The following is a 22,829-nucleotide window of genomic DNA, read 5'->3' on the forward strand; positions in this document are numbered from 1 at the left end:
AGCCCTCTGGACTTGTTGAACTACATCTTTGTAAACAGTTTTTCCAATGAAGGAAGGAAAATTAAGGGATTCCTCCCTTCCAATGGAATGACCGATGAAATGATCGCATTACCATTATCTCTTACAAATCTTCCCTCTGGTCTCATAACTCCCAGTTAAGACCTGATAAGCACAAGCAAGACTTGTGCAGTCCATTTCCTGTTAAATGGGAAATGCCAGCACATGTCTGTGGATTGGCAGAACACACAACATATCTCACACAGGAGCGATGCCGCGACATTCTAAATGAGGTCCGGTGAGTGTAATAACGGTGTGGAGAAACCTAAATATAAAACATTATGTGACCTAATCTACACAGAGGAAAGAATCGGGAACTTGGCCAGCCCTAGCAAAGCCTCAAAGAATCTGCAAGAGCAGTCTAATTTTGAACTACATGGCTTTTGTGAATTCTACACGAAATAAAGATACATCAGCTCCTAGAAGAATGAGGAGCACTTTTAGTTTTCATCTACACCTGATTTCCAGATTTCTGAGGAAAAAGTGAGCAAATACGTATCCCGTGTAGATATTCTGGTGGTGTTTAACTCTTGATCATGCCGTAGCAAGAGCACAGAAGTGGTGAACTTGGGAGCAGTAAATGGGAGTTGTACCGAGGTGAATACTGTTCCCCCCAACTTCATGTCCATTTGAAATCTCAGAATGTGATCTTATTTGGAAATAGGGTCTTGAAGATGTTAGTATATAAGTTAAGATAAGAACATATTGGGTTACGGTGGGTCCTAAATCCAATGACAGGTGTGCTTATAAGAAGGCCACGTGGAGACACACACACACACACACACACACTAGAATCATGCACGTGTAGGGTCCCCTACACGCTTTCGCTTTGCTTTCGCTTTCGATCGCGGGGGAGCTGGGTGCCTGTTTGCTGGTGCACCAGGCCTTTCGGAAGCCTCGGCGGGGCGGAGGCTTCTGAAAGGCCTGGTGCCGGAGGAGACAGGCACCCAGCTGCCCCACTTTTGATGGTCCGCAGTGGGATGTGAGCTCGCTACCCCAGAGGCCCCTTCTGTTCCGCAGCACAGCCATGGCGCAGACGCTGAGCTCGCGCCGCCACTGGCGATAGGAGCTCAGCCTCCCACTGACCCAATCGGCTACCCCGGCCACCCCGAGTCCCGCCCCCTGCGCCTCCCGCTGGCCCAATCGTGGGCGTAGCGGAGTGATGGTAACTTACATATTACCATTTTATTAGGTAGGACTAGAGGCCCAGTGCATGAAATTCATGCACGGGTAGGGTCCCTAGGCCTGGCTGGCGATCAGGGCCGATCAAGGCCTTCCAGCTGCTTGCCAGGGCCTTCCTTCCAGCTGCCAGCAGGGGCCTCCCTTCCCCGGCTGTCGGCTGCCAGCCGCTGGCTGGGGCCTTCCTTCATTCCGTGCTGCCCCCTGGTGGTCAGCGCATGTCATAGTGAGCAATAGAACTCCCGGTCTCCCAGTCGAACTCCCACAGGGACACTTTGCATATTAGCCTTTTATATATATATAGGTTGTGTATCAAACTCAGAATACCCACAGATGTGCTCAATAATTAGGTAAGTGGTGTTCTTAATGCTTTATGTGGTGCAGAAAGCCTCGCTGGATTGTATATAGATGTTTAAGATGTTCGGTGATATTTGGAGTAAATTGATTGCAATTTCAGAATAAGCCAGGAACTCATTATAATTATTTTATATTTAAAATAATGGAATATAGTCTCATTCACTCTCTATCTGGCACACTTTCAGGAGCAAACTAAATTGACAGTGAGGGTTACTGACCTCACTGGGTTGTGAAAAGTAACTAGAACATACATATGTAAAGCATGTGGCTCACAGTGGGGCTCCGTCCCCTCCACTTGAAATAAAAACATTGTGTGCAGAGTAGAAATGTCAGCCCCCCAGCTCAGTGTGCAAGAATAACCATTTCCTTTATTTACATTTTAAGTGCCCATTTACCCTGAGTGACAGAAATTCCGTACCACTTGGAGGGACTTCTGACCTCGCCTAGGATTGTGACAGGGCATTCCAAGGGCTCCTGCCCTGCAGGGCACTGGGTGTGGGCGCCCCTGGGTGCTCAGTCACCAGTCAGAATGGGGCTTCCTTGTCCCCACATGTGGTTCCTTAAGCTCTCCTGCTGATCCTGCCGATCCTGCTGCTCCTGCTGCTGCTGGGCCAGGCGGGCTACAGGGCTGTGCCGCACAGACCCGCCATCCCTGCCTCCTCCGCTGTCTTAGTTCCCAGGGGCTGCTGTTACAAATCACCACCAACTCAGAGGCTTAAAACAAACGCGTTATCTTACAGTTCTGTAGGTCAGAGGTCCAACCACAATCAAGGTGTCTGCAGGGCTGGCTCCTCCTGGAAGCTTTAGGAGGGAATCCGCACTCGCTCTTGCCACCTCTAAGCTCCTGCAGTCTGACTCGTGGCCGTGCCCTCCATCTTCAAAGCCGGCAACGGAAGATCAACAAGGATTCTGCTCCCCTGCTCCCCTCCTGTAAGGATATTATGGTTACATTGTATCCACCTGGGTATTCCTGGAGACTGTTCCCCACCTCAAGACCTTTAACTTAATCCTATCCAAAAAGACCTTTGTGCGACCTAAGGTAACATATTCACAGACTCCAGGATTGGATTCTGAAATTTGGGGGATGCATTATTCAGACTAGCACACCCTACACAATTGGTCCCTCCCTGGGGCCTCACAGCCTCCCAGGCTCTTCTGGAAGGTACAGTTCTCTCTCCCCTGGGACAACTGTCCTCTCTGTGTTCACTTAGCTCTCCCCATCCCCACCCCAGCCCAGGAGAATCTGTTTTTCAAGTTTGAAGGTAAAAGGAGAGCCCCTCCCTCATCCAAACATTTTATTCAAACCCAGAAGCTGCTAAGCTCCCTTAAATATTTGGGCTTTGGAAGCACAAAAGCAAGAAATTTCCAGGGTGCTTCTGCTTTTCGGCTGGTCGCCTCCTTTGCCTGGGATTGTGGGCCAGAGCCAACCGTCTGATTAAAAGGAGGGAGGTGAAAGGGGGAAATGGGAGGAGAAAAATCTGCAGATTAACATCTCAATGTATTATCCAGTCACATTTGCAGAAGAACATAGACCCTCCTGAGGGGTAACCACTGAGGCATGTCAGGGAGGGTCCCGGGGGACCCGGCCTGAAGCCTGGCTCCCTGCCTCACTCCTTCTGATGTCTTCTCACCCTTGTTTCCACTGCAGCCACCACCTCACCTGGCTCTGGGAGCACGCAAACAGTGGACCTAATCTGCACAGAACCTTTGTCCCTGTTTCCCTTAGCACCCCTGAGACAGGTGGGCACTTTCATAAAGAGCTGTACTCAGCACTAAGACGGACAAAAAGGAAATAGCTATAAAATACAAAGAGCACAAATGATCATGATTCCCTCAGGCAACTGTCTGACGGAGACAATGCCCTCTGGCCAAGGAGACTGCTGCAGCCAGCTAAGATGTCTGGCCTCTCCCTCCACCCCTACCCCCGCCCCCACCCCCTCTCCACCCCCATCGGAACCTTCCACTCCCAAGCAGGGGCCACACTATTCTCTGACAGAGTGCAGCAAACCAGGCAAGGCCTCTTCTTGCTAGTCTAAGTGAAATAGAAGTCCCTGTTCCCAAACCTGCCATCCCCCCTACCCCTCAGCCCTGGTTCCTCATTTGAAGGGCACCCTCAGACTGAGGACAGCACCACAGTGATTGACAAATAGATGATCTCACCACCTGTGCAGAATTTTTATCCTATTCATAGGTAAGGATGCCCCCCCCGCATCACATATCTACACAGAGCTCTATAATATAAAAAATACCTCAAAAATGTGTAACTATATTTTCTCCACATAATTACACACTTAGGGAACAGGAAGGTAAATTTTCCAAAGGAGCAATTGTAGAATTCTGGGGGAGAGACCATAATTTAGATTTTAAAAAGAGAAATACAACAGCAAAACAATTTTTAAAAATGGGCACAGGACTCAGACATTTCTCCAAGGAAGGTATACAAATGGCCAACAAGCACATGCAAAGATCCCCAACATTATTAGTCATAACAGGAATACAAATCAAAACTACAGTAAGATACCACTCCACACCCACTAGGATGGCCATAATTAAAAAAACACACACAGAGAAAAAATAACAACTGCCAGTGAGGATGTGGACAAATTAGAGCCCTCATGCATTTCTGATAGGAATGTGAAATGGTACAGCCGCTGTGGGATAGTTTGGCAGTTCCTCAAAAAGTTAATCATGGAATTATTATATGACCCAGCATTTCCACTCCTAGATATATACACAAGAGAATTGAAAACATATGCCCATACAAAAATCTGCACATGAATGCTCATAGCAGCATTGTTCATAATGGCCCAAAAATGAAAACAATCCACAAATCCATTAGCAATAATTAGCATTATTTGAACAAATGTCCAAATGTTCTTAGCAGCACTGCTGACAAAAACCAAAAAGTGGAAATGATCCAAATACCCATCAATGGAGAAAGAAATTGTAGTATATTCGTAAAAGGCAATGTTACTCATCCATGAAAAGGAATAAAGTACTGATGCATGCTACAATGTAGATGAACCTCGAAAACATTATGCTAAGTGAAAGAAGCCAGACGCAAAAGGCCACATATTGTATGTCTTCATTTATATGGAGTACCCAGGACAGGCAAACCCAGAGAGACAGAAAGCTTTTGGGGAGTGACTGATTCATGGGGATGGAGTTTTCTTCTGGGGTGATGAAAATGTTTAGAAACTAGATAGAGGTGATGATTGCACAACATTATGAATGCACTAAATGCTTCTGAATTGTACACGTTAAACTTGCTAATTTTGTGGTATATATAAGTATTCCATTGTGTATAGATATACACATGGCATATTATTTGGCCATAAAAGAAGGAGAAGATCCTGTCATTTGTGACAACATGGAGGGACCTTGAGGGCATTCTACTGAGTAAAGCAAGTCAAACAGAGAAAGACAAATACTGTTGGTCTCACTTATATATGAAATCCAAAAAGCAACAACGATTAAGCTCATAGACACTGAGAACAGACTGGTGGTTGCCAGAGGTGGGGGCTCAGGCGCCAACACGTACTAACTGTGTAAATGGGGTCAAAAGGTACAAACTTCCCGTTATAAAATAAATGTCATGGGGATATAAATAGACAAACAAAAATGAAAATTGTTAATTTTTGAATTATGTGAATTTGATGTCATTTAAAAAAAGGAAAAAGAAATACAGAACTAGAAGTAAGAACACCAGAGATGGCGTCCTGATTTTAATACTTATTAGCCATTTCAGTATGAGCAAGTAACAAACTTCTCTGAGCCTCAGTTTCCTCATCGGTAAAGTGACACTAATAATATTTGTACCACCTACTTGAAAGAGTTACTGTAGGAACAAAATGAGATGTTGTTTATGACATTTTTGTATCATGTACCTGTGATACTAGATGCTATTGCTTTGAGGTAATAGTTATTAAAATTTATATTCAGTAAGAAAATCCAAAGCTTCCTGTCATACTTTTATAAGATCCAAGTTTGCAGTAAATGTACTCATAACATTCTATTTTTAATTAATTTATATGTTGCAAGCAAAGGGTTAAAACAGACAATTCTTATCCAAATCAGTAGGCAACATCTTTAGAATTTACTCTACAATGTCAGGTCTCATTACAGAGTTGGCCCTAGGCGAGGAAGATGAAACACATCACAAATTCTTTGCAGACAGGTGATGGAAGTGTACTCATTTTATATGTCTCCCAGGCTCAAATGGCACACCGTTACCTGTGGTTTATCAGTGTTCCTTGGAGCAGGTTTTCATAATATTTTCAACAGAGTAATGATAAAAATATGGGAGGGGGAGTAAAAACATCTTTACTTTAAGAAAACATAAACAGGGGTTATCTGGTGGTTGCCATGACTTAATGATTAGTTGCCCTATTAGTAAAAAATGTCCTCTCCCAATTTTTCAGTCTGGCTTCAGTCTAGTTCAAATCAGGATAATGACATGTTTCACTAAAAATACAAAACAACATAAAAATCATCCACATAATAAAGAAGTTAAGAAATACTATCAAAATATTTCTCTCTTCCTCTCTCTCTCTCTCTCTCTCTCTCTCTCTCTCTCTCTCTCTCTCTCTCTCTCTCTCTCTCATCTTTCTTACTATAAGCAGGCCCATAGCAATTTGGTAATAAACAAGTGAAGTCTGATGAAATCATCAGGATTTATATAGCATATTTATGAGGCTGGTAAATTGTTACTCTTCTCTGGTTTTATTTCCCTATACTAACTCCCCAAAGTATGCTAGCTGAAATTTCTTAAAAACATTTTAAAGAGTAAAATACAAGAGAGTTGAAGGCTTTATAGGATTTCACAAATAATCTGGACTACTTAAATATAACTATTTTCTTTAGGATGTCATAGTCATTTCATGCCACTGGCCCTCTAATAACAAAAGCCTGTAGTAAAATTATTCATTATCCACTATTTAGTAACTTACAATAAAATCTGCTAACACAAACTAGATTTATGCAGTTATGAGTTTAAGCAAAAGTACAATAGTTCCATCTAGCCAGAATATGTGAAACTGGTTTATTTTATTACTAAACAAACTCAATGTATCCCGCAGCAAACACTTTAGTCCTCCAAATTCTGTAAGCCCATCATAATTCTGGAATTGTGATCCAGGCCCAAAGTAGGTGGTTCTGAATAACCAGGGGTCCATTATAGTCCCAAGTAACACTTAATGAATTCCACATTTTGAGTTTCTGTATATTAAGTTACATATATGAATAGTTCACTTTCTCATTTTTAATAAGTCTAAGGCATGTATGTACTAAGAAAGATTGCTGACTAGTATGATACAGTAAGTTGATACATTTCCCAAAAGAGCTTAGCATGTTGGTTAATATAAGTAAATATAACACTTCTATTAGTCTCTTTGAACTATTAAAACTAGTTTGCAGCTCTAGATAGGTGACTGTTGGTTGGAGCATTGTCCTATACGCCAAAAGGTTGTGGGTTTGATTCCCAGTTGCAGGTTCGATTCCTGATCAGGGTGCTTGTGGGAGGCAACCAATCAAGTCTCTCTCTCTCTCTCTCTCTCTCTCTCTCTCTCTCTCTCTCTCTCTCTCTCTCTCAAATAAAAACATATCTTCAGGTGAGAATTAAAAAAAGGTTTGCAAGCCCCTTATTACTACTTTCAAGTTCTACACATCAGTAACTTGAGCTGTGAACAGAAAAGATCTAATAGTACTGAGTACTTAAGATATACTAGAGTCTATCATCTATAATAATAAAAGTGTAATATGCTAATTAGACCAGATGTCCTTCCGGACAACCTTCCGGACAAAGCTGGGGCTGTGAGGGAAGCCTGGGTCCCAGTGCCAGAGGGAAGCCGGTGCCGGCAGCCGGGGTAAGGAAGTCCTACTCTTGCACAAATTTCGTGCATCAGGCCTCTAATATATATATATATATATATATATATATATATATATATATATATATATATATATATATATATATATTTGACACACACACACACACACACAATCTCGTTCACCTCTCACCAAAATCTTGAGAAGGTGTTGCTTTCACCTCCTTTCCAGAGAGATAAAGCAAATTGTCTGAGGTCCCACAGCTAATAGGTCAAATTTAGGCTCAAACCCAGGGTTTTTTCGCTCCGGGGACAAGGCTTACACACCCAAGTTAATGAGTTACCTAAGGAACCTAGCATCCTGACATCAAACAAGCCTCAGGGATGTTGAGAAGAGAAAACCAGAACCAAACGTGCTCCTACAACAAGCATTTTCTAAGGACCTGCTATGTGCCTTGCACCGTGAGGGGTGAGAGACAGACATGGTCCGCACCTTCAGAGAGTTTACACTCCAGAAGTGAGTTAAGACACTGAGCCACTGCAATGCGAAAGAGCTATGGGAGTGGCAGTGATAACATGCCAGAGGAGAAGGGCCTCTGGCTCCCAGGCAGACTCTCAGGGTGATGGAGAGGAGGTAAACATACATCTTAAAACGGTGTCAATCTAATAAATTTAACATGAGAACTTGGATAGTTTTCACAACCATTGATAGAGGACCAACCAAGTGCAAGGCACCAAGCTGGACCTTGCTTTTTATGAGGTATTCTGATATCTCCAGTTTCATACACACAGGCATCTCCGAAGAGAGAGCTGTGCTCCCATTGAAAGATTGCAGGTATTTATTAGAGATCTCACTGATTATTCTAATAGTGGAATGAAGATAAGAGTCTCTTCCATGTGGGGAGCCTGGCTGGATTCGAGGACACAGGGGCGGGTGTTCCAGACCAGATTGCATGCAGGCAATGACCACAGAATCGGGGCATTCAGACCGTGTCTCCCTCCGATGCATCTAACCGTGGAAACTCAATCAGGTCCAGAAATGAATCAATTTCCTTTGCCTGTGTCCTTAAATTTGATGAATAGAGCCTTTGCTTAGAGCTACTGAAGCTGCTATTCATCTCAGTTAGTTGCTAAATAAAACGTTGTTCTTGGATGTAATTCTGGCGAATATGACTTTGGAGATTTTTCATTTAACTATGTAAGTCCAGATTATTCCCCAAGTGATTCTACATTTGAGCTATTTTGTTCCACATGCTCCATATTTTTTTCCATGTTAGAGAGTAGGAATCTGGAAAGGCCAGGTCTGCTAATGTTGCCTGTGAAGAGGATAAACCTGAATACAAGTGCAAATTTTTTATGATAAAACAGCTAAATGCATCCTCCTGAAGAATTGCTTTTCTCTTCAATGCAATTTGATAAGCTAGATAACGGTTTTGGACCTTTAACGAAGAAAGAGAAAGTTAAAATAAACAAATAAGCCCGCGTCTCGTGGGAGAATCAGAGATTTTGACTTGAAATAGAGGGTTTCGTTGAACCAACCTTCTTCCTAGTTCAGAACCCTGCGGTATTCTGTGGTTAGGAACTTGCCCCCGGTCATGTAACTAGTAGTGGTAGAAAGTAATTGGACAATGAGTCCTTTTTTAATTTCTTTGAACTTCTAAATAAATTCCTGTTTTTATCTCAGGGAGGCATGCTCTCAGTGTAGAAATCAAAAAGGAACAACTAAAAGGCTTCTCACAAAACACACCAGTCCCTGCCCCAGCCCTCACACACCTCTGGTCTCTGTCTTCAGAGGGTACCATTTTGAGCAGTTGCTTCCAGCATTTACACATCTTCATTTTTCTAGATCATAAGTTTTAGTCCACAATTTTTATCATAAAAATTTCAAGCAGCATGTACATATTATAATTATACACACACCTTTTCTTTAAAAAGTGCTGGGGGGTGGGGGCAGCTGGAGAGAGGTCAATGGGGGAAAAAGGACACTTATGTAATACTTTAAACAATAAAAAAAATTAAATAAAAAAAGGTAAGTTGCAAACATCATGGCATTTCATTCCTAAATGGGCGGGGGTGCAGAGGATGAGCTGAGACCCCCCCCCGCCCGTGCCCACCACAGCCTCAGGGCCCACAGTTCCTTTCAAGGTGCATGAATTTGTGCACTGGGCCCCTAGTACTAAATATAAAATGACGCTGTGTTTGCTTCCTCTTTTAGACATTATCATGTGACTTTCTGTCCCAGGAGTTGAGGATTTTGTTTTCTTACCCCACCACCCATCTGTTTCACCTCTCCCATCCTCCAAGTATCATTATAGTACAATTTCAGGTTAAATATATTCAATGTTGTATACCTTTTGTTTTTCCTGGAATTAATAATTGCCTTGGTTTTTCATTTGCTTAGTTTCGTATTAATTTTTCCTACATCTTCCAAAAACCTTTCATAACATTTCATTCATAGAACAATTTTATCAGATAATCTCCCAGCACACACACACACACACACACACACACACACACACACACACACAGAGTGTTGTTTTTCTTAAAGACATCCTCCTAGTGAACTGTTGGCTGTCATCCTTGAACCATGGCTAAGTATAGATTCCCCGTTTCCTGGGTCTCGTGCTTGGTGTATTGCCTTACTCTGGTGGGACAAAGCCTTTAATAGATTCCTGAGGACAAAAGGGCAGCACAAAGGACCACATCTAGCTCGTGGGTCACACTGCTTCCGTGAAGACAGGCTTCCCTCCTCACCTGGCACGCAGCTGTCACCCTGGCATCCTGTTCCCACTTATCCTGGGGGCTCCTGCCACCATGCTGCTGGGTCCAGCTCTGGGTACTCTATATACTGGGTCTTCCTCTTTCTTGGTTTATTTACTCCCTTGCTTTGGTGGGCACAGTTTCCAGGAGCTTCCTGAGACAGGGGGGCACAGAAGGTGAACTTTTTAGACCTCTCATGTCTGAAAATGTCTGGTTTACACTTGATTAACATTTGTGCTAACAATGTACTCGAGATGGGAAATAACTTTGCTCCATTGTCTTTTAACTCCCAGTGATGCGGTTGAGAAGTCTGAGATAATTCTGATTCCTGGTCCTTTGTATGTGATTTGTTTCTCTGTTTTTGAAACTTGTAGAACTTTCCTCCTATTTTGAAATCTTAAGGTGATGTGTTTTGGTGTGGATCACTTTTGATTCATGACGCTGGACACCAAGTGGCCCATTCAGTCGAGATTCGTGTTCTTCAGATGTGGAAAACTTTTTTGAAAACAAATTGTGATGCTTTGTTCCCTTCCTTTTCCTGTGTTCTCTCTTTTGTTTAAAAAAAAAACCCACCTCATTATTAGAACTTCTGTACTAGTTATCTAATTTTATGACCTTTAATCTCCTAGTTTCCATTTCTTTGTCCTTTTTCTCTATTTTCTGGAAAACTTATTCAACTTTCTTTTTCAGCATTTCTAATTTCAATCCAAATACCATGTCTGCCATTATGCTTTTAACTTTTAAAAATTGTTTTTTATCCTTTGAAAGTTCTTGGGCTTTATTGCTCTTTGGTTTATTTGGCCTTTTTTTGACCAAGAGCATTTTTTCCTTACCTGCAGTATCTTCTCTTAACTCTCCTAAGATGTTAATGATCTTTTTGGTGTTTTATTTTGTTATTTTGTTTTCTTCTTTGGTTTCTGCACATTGCCTTTCCCCCGGTGGGTTCATTTTAGCTTCTGTCTCCAGGGTTAGCCACATCCCTCAGGTAACTGTTGGCTGTCTACTTATGCTTACAATGGGGAACCAGGAAGCTGATGGGAAGTTTTGAGATGGTTGGTGGGTTTATCCATGTTGAGCTCCATTGTAGAGGGATCTGGCTGGGTTGTTTGCTGTGGAACTTTTGATAGTAGCTTTAGGTCTTTCCTCCAGGGCATTCAGTTTCCAGCTGGAATACTTTCTCTCTCTCTCCTGCGAAGAAAGAAAAAGGCTGGCTTCCTGTATTGGGAAAGTTAAATAGAAGAAAACCTGAGAGGACTCATCATTTATTGCACTAATATTGGCTTATGTTTCTTTAGAAAAAAAAAAGAATTTATTGGGGTGACATTGGTTTCAGGCATACAGTTCTACAATCCATCATTTGTATATTGTATTGTGTGTTTACCACCCCAAGTCAAGTCTCCTTCCATCACCATTTATCTCCCCCTGTTACCTTCTTCTGCCTCCCCTACCCTCTCCCCTCTGGCAATCACCACACTGCTGTGTTAATGTGTCTCTTTTATTTCTTTGCTTAATCACTTTACCCTTCTCACCCAGCCCCCAAACTCCTCACCTCTGACAGCTGTCAGTCTGTTCTCTGTATCCATGAGTCTGTCTCCACTTTGTTAGTTTATTTTGTTCATTAGATTTCACATATTAGTGAAATCATATGGTACTTGTCTTTCTCTCTGACTTATTTCTCTTAGCATAATACTCTCCAAGACCATCCATGCTGCCACAAAAGGTAAGATTTTCTTCTTTTTTATTTATTTATTTTTTATTTATTTATTTTTACAGCTGAGTAGTATTCCATGGTGTGAGTGTACCACAGCTTTTTTATCCACTCATCTATTGAGGGACACTTGGGCTTCCTCCAAATCTTGGCTATTGTAAATAATGCTGCAATGAACATAGGGGTGCACATATTTTTGAACCCCCTCTTTAGCCCTGCCTGGGGTCTCCCAGTTTACCTCTTCTGGGAATACCCTCCAGTATCCTGCTGGGCTGGGAGGCCAGCAGGTTCCTGGGTGGAGGGGCAGCCAGCGGTAAGGTCTGTCTACTCGACTCCACAGCAGCTTTCATTACGCCTCCTCATTTTGCTTGTCACCCTAACCTCTGCCTCCAGTTTCAGGGGTCCCTGCTGCTGCCAGTTCCTAGCCTTTGGAGGCCCGTGCGTGCGTGGAACTCAGCATGTTCTCGGCTTTCCCCGCTCCAGGCTTAGCATGTGGCTTCCCGCACCCGCTAAGATGCCTGATGTTCACCTGCTTTCCAGTTTACAAGATGTTGTTGTTCATATCTCCTGTTGTACCCACCTCTTGGTGAATTTATCTTTTAAATCTCCTTAGTGTAGTTTTCACAGGTTTTCAGGAGGGAGCAAAATGAGACAAATGTGTTCAATCCATCATATCAAATAAGAAGCTCTATTGCGTTTTTTTTTACTCCATTATAAATATTTGTGTTAAGTGTGGGGAGTATATAGCGAAATATAACTATGATACTTATATAAATATCCACCTTAATCAGCTAAAGTAACATATCAGGTAAAAACCATGAGGAAATGATCAGAGCTTCTGAATTGTAAAAGGAAAAAGTGACTGAAAAAATGAGGGAAGAGGAAAAAAAATTCATTCATGTGCATGATGTTGTAAGTTTTAACTTCAAACAGAGAAAATAGAAATAACTACCCAAAAAAAGGCAAATGTTGACTAAATCTCTCTTATATGGTAACTAAGCAATAAGAGGGGGAAAATCCAGAAAGAAACTAACATTAATATGTGTAGCAATAAAAGTTGAAAACAATCAATTATTAATACTTTATTGAGCATTTGATATGAACAAATCCTGATCATTATGTGGTTTATGTAAAACAATCAAAGTCTGTAATCTTTTAGATGCATGCTAATCTGTAGATTTCTGTAGACAGCTGGAATCTACTGCAATAGTCATGCAGATAGCATGCATGTCTTCTCATGTGGACAAATGAAAGAAGATGGTTGCTCAAAGCAATGCTGTCTCAGTGCCTGCTTACTGAAGAAGGAATTAATATGTTTAAATAGTGCCGAACAACTGGCATCTCCTGGAACAGCCTGCATTTCCTCTTGGATCTCTCTCTCCTCTAAGTTAAAAAAAAAATCCTGCTAAAGAATCAGTATCAGAACTGAGGCCACGGGGCATGGCAATGGCATCTCAGAATTAGCTAGAAGAATTTGGGTAAGAGGAAAGAGTTTGTGAAAATTCTTCTGTCAAATAGATTGTTCTTAATCCCTTAAAAAAAAAAAGCATATTCATTGCATTGTATAGGCCAAGAGGATAAGGGGAAGCCCCAAGGAATGACATTCTCAAAGTTTGGGCATTCTCCCTTCAGGGAGGTGCAGCTGATGCCAGGCATGATGCAAAGTGATCGCTCCCTCATGGCCAACTGCCTGGGCTTGTCCTAAGGTGGATGCCATGGTGATTGAGCTGTGGCTCAATGCACCACCTAGACAAGCAGGCTGTTTTGCACAGTACCCTCTCTCACCCCCTAAGGCTCACTACCCTCCAAGAACTCCCACCCACCCATCAATCAGAGAAAGGCCTGGTCCTTGACAGTTCTGGACAGGGTTTGCCGCATCAGAAGCAATAACAACTTGGGTTTTGTTTCTTCCTATTGGCTCCACTTTACCTTGCTAATAAACTAACGTAACAGTTGGAATGAAAACCTTTTTGAGATATATTGACTGACTGCGACAAATTACTTCTGATTCATTTTACATCTCTAACCAAAATATGTTCATGATCTGGCAGTAGCTTATTCAGTATGAAAGTTATTTCATTCTTAAGGTGAGAGACCCAAGGAAGAATCTCTTTAAAAAAATCTCTCTGGTACCTGGGTAGGAGATGCCATTTCCTCGTGCCACAGGGGAACGGTTACCGATTGCATTTTAAGACATGTCCCGGATATTGTGCCACTAAGGTTAGTGCATGCAAGCCTGTGCTAGGGGCTAGGGTTCTTCCCGAAGTGTCCCTCACTCAGTCAAATGCTGTCATGAAACTTGATTTGGACCTGAGATTCTGGCTTTCCTTCTCCAACAAACTTGATCTTGCTCTTCAGATGTGGGTTCTCATGCTCATTTTGCTAAGTTAACCTGAGGTCTCTGGGGGTTAACGTTGTTGCTGGCTCAGCCTACCCCCGATGAAGCAGGTGTTTTATGGCCTCATTCCTGTTCTCCCCAGTATGACCTCTGAATTTCCACTCTTACAATGGTGCTGGCAGGTAGAAATTGGAATCAAAGGAAAATGCCCTCACAGCTACTCATATGGAAGTTAGACTACTAGGTTCCAATGTGCTTTGCTTGTAGGGGTCACTCCTGTGGTTGGGGTGCAGTATCTGGTATTGGTCAGGTTTTTTTGTTGCAGACAGGGGAATCCATGTCAGCTAGTTTAAGCAAAAGAGGAGCTTATTAAAAGGTAGTAGGTACCTTATAGAACTTCTGGAAAGGTTAGGACTGGTCTTGGTTGTTACTCAGCCTATTTCAAAGCAGCCAGGAGAAATGGCAACTACTCCATTGGGCTGCTGCAGTGAAACGTCCCTGCCATCTGCCATCGGCCACACCCTGGACACCAGGGACAGACGCCAAAGTTCCCAGCTGAGCTGACGCAGGAAATCCAGGTGCCTCGCTCATTGCACGTGGCAGGTCTGATCCGTCTCTGCAGAGACACTGCTCACATGTGTCTTCTCTGCCCCCTAATCTCAAGCAGCATGTGTTCTCGGTGAAAGCGAGGTCACATGTGGAGACTAGTACAAAAGAGTCTTGGGGAATGTAGTTCTAAAATACCAATTTCTAGAACTACAAGAAAGAAAAGTAGAGGCAAGTTAGAAAGGATGTGTAGTGAGGCATTTGACAATATTTTCCATACCCTAAAGGGACTGGGAATTCCCCACATTACTCATCTGGGATGAAGAAGTTCCCACCGTTGGGCTTAGGCTGTAGGAGTCTAGACAGGAGGGTGTTTCTAGATGGTGGAGGGAAAACAGTGTCTGGCCAGGGAGGCAGGGTGGGAGTTAGATAAGGAGCTAATGCAGTGGGAAATCCACTGGAGTGGGTTGCTTCTGAGGGTTCCTAATAGCCACATATAGGAGCCACCAGGCATGACTCTGAGGAGTGTACTTATGAACAGTGCAGACTCTGGAGCCAACACACTGGGCTTGAATCTTAGTTCCACCTTCTTAGCTGTGTGATTTTGAGTTTGGTGTGTGTGTGTGTGTGTGTGTGTGTGTGTGTGTGTGTGTACGGTATGCCAGGGTGGTAATAGTGATGAGAGAGAGAGAAGCAGTCCTTCCTATCTGACATGTTTAAGAAAGTGAACAGCTTTCATTACAGGAAGTCTATCCCTGCATGAGGAACAATGGAACATTGCAGAGGAATTGCAAAGGATTCCCTTAAGGAAATAAGCTCCTATTTCATTATTACAGACTAAAAGATTGTGACAGGATGTATCAGGTATCTATTGCTGCATAAGGAATCACCCCAAAAACGTAGGCTCTTCAAACAGTAACTGCTGGTCTTGCCTTCGCCCACTGACTGTGCGGTAAGAAGCTGGCTGACTGGGCCGGAAGTCTAAGCTGTCCTCACTCGCACGTGGGCTGCGGTGCCTGATTCTGGCCCATGTGGCCTCTCAGTCTCCTGTAGGCTAGACCCCTATGTGGCGTCTCTCTTGGAGCTCTGACAGGTAAAGGCAGTGCTAGGAGCCAGTTGAGCCCCAGGTTTAGGAACTCAAACCACCTCAGTTCCACCACATTCTGTTGTCAAAGCAAACAAGGCCAGCCCAAAGTCAAAGGGTGAAGAGATGAGCACCACCTCTGGATAAAACGAAGGGCAAAGTCACTTTACAAAAGAGAGTGCACACTGGGATGGGGGTGTGTGGGGGTGTGTGGTCATGAAACAATTTACCATACACGGGAAAGTTCAGAACTGATATAATTAAGCATTCAGTGATTATATAGAAAATCCACACTCAATACCCATCTTCTTAACAAGGCAAACACAACCATCATTATGACTAATAATTTCCCACTGTTTTTTTGTTTTGTTTTTTTTTTTTTAGTTCAGAAAAAGTATTTTTGCAATAACTGTAGCTTAAGGCAGTCATTTTAGTAACCTCTTGATGGAATTAATAACCTCCTTGGTATTTTTTCAACTGTAGCTTAAAAGTTATCCACTTATAACAAAATAGCACCTTTAGAAAGCCCCTTCAAACCACAAGAGTCTAGAATTCCAAGATTCACATCAAGCCTTGAAGGACTTTTATTGGGTCCTGTTATTGAAAACATAGTTTTCAAGTTTCTCTGGCATGCTCCTCACTGAGTGGAAACCTTAGAGGCTTTTCAGAATCATTCAAGTCAGCGTATGATGTGTCCTCGGTAGAAAGAGAGAGGAAAAAAAATCCCCCTTCTTCTTATTTAAAAACTTCCATCTGGGCTTATGCTTGAAAACGGGCCAAGTGTGGCCAGCACTGCTGGGCAGTCCTTTGCTGGCAGCCTGGGGCGTGGACCAGCTGTGATGCTGGGGGAGGGATTTCTGCTGGTGACACAGCCAGCCCCCGCCTGCCCCCCCCCCCCCCGCTGTCCCCCTCCCCCAAATCCATGGAGTTATTTCACTTCCCTAGACCTCAGCATTCTTATCTGTTAGAGAGAGGCTGGAGTAAAGCCCTTGCTGTGCTGATATCAACAGATTCTAGAAGCAGGGTTCATGGGCCAGGCATTTCTGCCCAGCCCCCTGCCACATTCCTGGGGCCTGGCGGTAGTAGCGCAGAGGAGGTGTGCCCAGGTGAGCAAGGAGCTGGTATGGCCCTGAAAACAGGCCAGGGACTCAGAGTGCAGCCTGAGACCCCAGTGAGCCTCCAGGCCCATTTCCGCCTGGCTGGGATTCTTTCTCCTTCTCCCTGCTACCTTTGCAAATTCAACGTTTGGTTGTTACATTTGAAAACTACTGTTTGCAATTTACAAGTTTTGAAAATCTTTTCTTTTGAACAATTTTGTTGTTGCTACAGGAGAGACAAGATTTCATGCTTTTTCACTTCTGTAAATCATCTTACATCTTCCAAAAATATGTCTTAAACTCATAACTTACATATTATCATAAAAGACATCCTAGAGCATTATGTTAATTGAATTCAATGAAAAAATAAAATACAAAGTTAGATGAGCAGAATAACCAAACGGCTGAAAGGAAAAACACCAAAATATTAGCGGCATTTACTGTGGGGAATGAGGACTTTGAAGTTTTTTCCCTCTTATTTTCCTGAATTTTAACCTTTTTATTAAAATAAATACATACAGGAAAAATTAATTTGCTACTTGTCATAATAGGCCCCTACTTAGAAGTACATGTTTAAGAAACAATTAAGAATTTGGTTTTCCCTCCTAAAATAATGCAATAGCTTGTTTGTATAGACTGACATGAAAGCAGTGGCTTGCAGTTTATCTTATATTTGACTTTAATTTTATGGCCACGAATTAGCCCCAGGACAGTGAATGCAGGTTATATTTATAGTAGCAGTATCTTTTCTCCCCATGTTGATCTGCCACCCTAGTGCCCAACCATCTCAACCTGAAAGCTCAGTGGCTTTTAGACTTCCCTTTAAAAAGGAAAAACAAGCAAGCAAGCAAACAAACAAAAACAAGCAAACAAACAAACAAACAAAACACAAGAAAAGAAGGAATGTTTTCTGTAACAATTTCAAATATGTGCTATTGGCTTTCTTTCCTAAGCAGTGCTGTGACCAGAATTCCTAGGAGTGACTGGCTTATCAGTTGATGGAGAAAAGATATTCAAGGAGAAATCCACACAGACACTGTCAGCCCGTGGCCAGCACCCAACGCACAAAATGATAAGAATGCCAATGTTTAGGAGACCTGGAACTTTCTGAAACAGAGTCACACATGGATTTTGTCAAGCTGATGTTTTAATGAGGAGATAGATGCCACCAATCGACTTGGCCAACTTTTTTTTTTTTTTTTTTGGTGGGGGGGATGTTTATTTGTGAGGAAGCTAATTATATCTCAAGTTGCAGTCAAGAAAAAATTGCCCTCTAAACTACCAGCAGCTGGAATTAGATGTTTTTGTAAAAACAGTAATGCTGGAAGTCTTTTAATGTCACTTAAAAATACTAACAATTTGATATTTCCCAAGTTTCCAATTTTTAAAGAAAAATCATTCAGGCAATTTCTGTAACCAAGAATGCAAACGTCAGAGAAGTATTTAAAGTGGAATTTCTCTCTTCTACAGGAGTAGGGTTTCCTTAAACACAATGAGAAGTCCTTACCAATAAGTGAGATTTGCATTTAATCTTTTTAAAAAATATATTTTTATTGATTTCAGAGAGGAAGGGAGAGAAATAGAGAGATAGAAACATCAATGATGAGAGAGAATCATTGATCGGCTGCCTCCTGATTGCCCCCTACTGGAGATCAAGTCCACAACCCAGGCATGTGCCCTTGACTAGAATCGAACCCAGGACCCTTCTGTCCATAGGCCAACACTCTATCCACTGAGCCAAACCAGCTAGGGCTGCATTTCACCTTTTAAATTAAGTATAATATATGGCATGACTCAGTCCCACAAAACATGATTTCAAGTAGATAAATATGCTCCTAGTAACTTCACAAATGTTCGACTTTGGATTTATTATTTCAACTGTCTCTGGTGAGGGCATTTCATACGCTGATAAATCTCTTTAGTTTCTTTTTGTGTTTTAGTGCTGCATGTCGATGGAGTCCATAATTGTTAGATAAAACACATCTATCAGCAAAGCCTTAGAAACAAACATTTACACCAAGACTGTTTAAAACTTGGCAGTGTTGGTGAATAGTAAATAACAGTGACAAGGAGAGAACATGAAAATACAGATCAATTTAATAACATATTGTCTCCAAAGAATTTTTTAAAAAAGTTGCCTGACCTGTTAAGGTAGATACATCCACACTCAGATCAATGCAGTGTGAAGTAGGAATCATCAGGATTTTGTAGAGCCAGACTCCCTTGCATAAATAGATTTTCCCTAATTTTTGGAATATAATCAATGTTTAAGCAATCTCCTATTTCACCGTACAAGAATCATACACTTACTTGCCATTTCTCATCACTTCCCAATTATCATACTCAAATCTACCTATGCGTCCACGTCCCCTAAATTAACTATTTTGACCACTCATTTTGTTAACATTTGTAAAATTTCCATCATATTTGAATTTCATAGAAGCATGTCTGTTAAAATTTCAGATGAATTTTCACTCCTCAGTTTTATCTGTTTCTAACAATACCTACCTCACAGGTGTAAAGGAAATATTGTATGCAAGGTGCTATGTCCCTAGAAGGAACTCAAGGTTAGATTTCCCTTCTGGAATCTTTCTCAGCGAGCTGAGTCTCCCATGCCATACTCTCAGGACATTGATTTAGATGCAACAAATGTTATTGTACACAGCTTAAACATTTTTCTTGTATGCTTCCTACCAAATAGGGCCACATTCACAGATCCTGAAGTTTAGGACTTCAATATATCTTTTTTGGGGACAAAATTTAATCCACAAAACAACAACTCCCACTATTGTCACTTCCTTTTGTACTAAAGGTCCTAACCAATGCAATAAGACAGGCAAAAGAAATAAAAGATATAAAGATTTTGCCAGACTTCCTTGCATAAATAGATTTTCCCTAATTTTTGGAATATAATCAATGTTTAAGCAATCTCCTATTTCACCGTACAAGAATCATACACTTACTTGTCATTTCTGTGGAAGAAATAGAAATTGTTATTCATGGAAGATATAGTTGGCTATGCAGAACATCTGAATAATGAACAGATAAATTCTCAGAATAAGATTTTAACAAAGTTTATCTATTCAAGATTAAATATAAAATTAATTTTACTATAATAGCAACAGACAGTAGAATAAATGTTTAAAAAATAATTTATAAAAGCATAAAAATCAAACACCTTGAAATCAATCTAATGAAATATGTACAAGACCTCTAGGCAGATAACTATAAAATTTTTGAGAAATTAAAGAAGACCCAAGTAAATGGAGGAATATTTCATGTTCATAAATTGGAAGACTCAATCAATATCACAAATACGCTATCTTTCAAAAATAATCTATAGATATAATGCAATCAAAAAAATCAAAATCCCAGTTTATGGAAAGTAACAAGCTGATTCTCAAGTTTGTACAGAAAGTCAAGAACAGCCAAGAACCTGTTGAACAAGTGAGAAGTACCATTAAATATAAAGAGCTATTATATGCCCTCGCCGGTTTGGCTCAGTGGATAGAGTGCCAGCCTGCAGACTGAAGCTTCCTGCATTCGATTCCAGTCAAGGGCACCTGCCAGGGTTGTGGGCTCAATCCCCAGTAGGGGTGTTCAAGAGCAGCCAATCAGTGGTTTTCTCTCATCATTGATGTTTCTATCTCTCTCTCCCTCTCCCTTCCTCTCTGAAATCAATAAAAATATACTTAAATAAATAAATATAGAGTTATTATAAAACTATTTCATTAAGACAATGTGGTATTGGCACAAAGATAGACAACTGAGTCAGTGATACAGAATAGAGGGCCCACAGGCCCACACATGTATGGACACTTGTCCCACAGAAGAAGTAGCATTACAGAGCAGTGAGGAAAGAAGCTTGTGCTGGGACAACGGGATAGTCATATGGGGGGGTGGGGAGGAATTGATGCACCAAGAGTTATCCACACACAAAAAAACCCAAACTATGAATTTCACAAACATAAATTTGATCAAATGATTCCATTCATATAAAGTTAAAACTAAACGATAATGTAGTAAGTCATTATTGTGTTTAATTTGGGGAGAAAAAACTGTTAGTCATTGGGAGGGGTACAAGAGAAGTTTCTAAAGAGCTGACAAATATTTCATTTCTTAAACGGGGTTCTACTTGTATTTGTGATAATTCACTGGTATGTACATTTATATTTTGTGCACTTTCATTTATTTTTTATTAATCTTCCCAATTAAAACACATTAAATTAGTTAGACATTTACATTCATTCAACAAATACTTATCTAGAAATCACTATACATCAGGCATTTTACTAAATCTGGGCCATCCAAAGGAATAAGTACAGGTGTGCTCTCTGCTTTTGGAGCTATTATTGAACTCTGATAGGAGACAGACAAAAACAATTACAATAAATACATACAGTCACGCAGAGGGATAAGTGCTCGGACACCCTTCGCTTGCTACAAAAGGGGGACCCTTTCTTTGTTGGGGTTTGAGGTGATGAAGATAGACATTAGATCCTTCACTGGACTGAATTATCAAAATAATTCAGAAGTGTGCTACCCACCCCTCAAACGTTGAGGTTACTCCTTTTGTATAGAATAGGTCCAATGTAATTTTAGATCGACTCTTAGTTACACATAGGAATCCTACCTGCTTACCTGAGGAAAATCTTGGCTTGAAAGTCATGACACCAGCTCCTAAGAAAGCCAAGAGAATACTATTACTAATTTGTAGTTAATTTTGGAGCTATTATTCTAAAAAAAAAAAAAAAGTTCTTTTGAAGTCCTAATTCAAAACGCATTGGGTTTTTTAAATCCTCACCCAAAGACTATGTTTTCATTGATTTTTAGAGATACAGGAAGAGAGGGAGAGAGAAACATCCATTGGTTGCCTCCCCTATGCAGCAGACAGGGAATTTAACCAGCAACCTTTTGGTATATGGGAGGGAGGATGCTCCAACCAACTGAGCCACCTGGCCAGGGCAAAAAAAGCATTGTTTTAAAATAACATTTTCTTGATTATAAAATACTTACTTACTTGAGCCCTGGCTGGTTAGCTCAGTTGATTATAGCATTCTCCTCATACACCAAGGTATATGTTCAACCCCTGGTCAGGGCACATACAAGAAGCAATCTCTGAATGCATAAATAAGTGCAACAAATCAATGTCTCTCTCTCTTTCTCTCTCAAATCAATCAATCAATCAAATTTAAAAATACTTACTTGATTATAAAATACATCTGGAAAACCAGAAAATTACAAGGAAAACAAAAATCCATAACTCTATCACCATAGCTACTGTAAATGTTTTGGTGCATTTCTTTCCATTTAAAAAAATTCCTTTATTTTCAGAGTTGAGATCAGAATTTCTTTGCGACTTTTGCATTTCCCCATGTCATTACATAATCTTCCTAAACATTATTCTTAAATTTATAAAAGTTACATCCCCCAAAGGAATCATCTCAACGGGAGGTCATTCAGCATGTGTAATCGAGTTAACCCACCTAGGGGTCCCAAAGTTCGGAGAGCGTCCAAAACCCGGCTAAGGGCTCTGATACCAGATTGGAACCTGGCAGCGGCGGCCGAGACTACTCCTAGGGCAGCTGAGGTCGCAGACCCGGACTTGTTTGCAGAGTCCCCCCCACCCAGCGGCGCGCAAATTGCCACGCGGACCCGAGTCAGGAGCGTCCTCGCCTTTGCGTTGGGTTTAACCGGCGCCTACGCGGTAAGTTCCTGGAGATGCCTGAGCGCACCCCTCAGCTCTAGGACTCCAGCCCAGCCTGGCTCTCCGGGGCGCCGCGCCCCAGCACTGCAGCCCGAGTTCGAGCGCTCCCGGCCTACGGACCTGCGCTCCCGCCGCCGGCCGCACCCTCTGCGGGAGCCTGTGCGACTCCCT

The 22,829-nt window shown here is 41.7% G+C and overlaps 1 long non-coding RNA gene across 1 annotated transcript; it reads right to left on the minus strand.

Moving 5' to 3' along the window:
• Nucleotides 1-1,770: 1,770 nt before the first annotated feature.
• On the minus strand, nucleotides 1,771-22,764 carry LOC307107071. The gene is made up of 3 exons (XR_013814181.1): nucleotides 22,438-22,764; nucleotides 21,593-21,631; nucleotides 1,771-2,521 (listed from the first exon to the last, which is right to left on the minus strand). It is a non-coding gene; the product is annotated as an uncharacterized lncRNA (long non-coding RNA).
• Between the last annotated feature and the right edge of the window lie 65 nt (nucleotides 22,765-22,829).

The sequence above is a fragment of the Cnephaeus nilssonii genome (genome assembly GCF_951640355.1).
Source record: "Cnephaeus nilssonii genome assembly, chromosome: 2".
Classification (NCBI taxonomy): Eukaryota; Metazoa; Chordata; class Mammalia; order Chiroptera; family Vespertilionidae; genus Cnephaeus; species Cnephaeus nilssonii.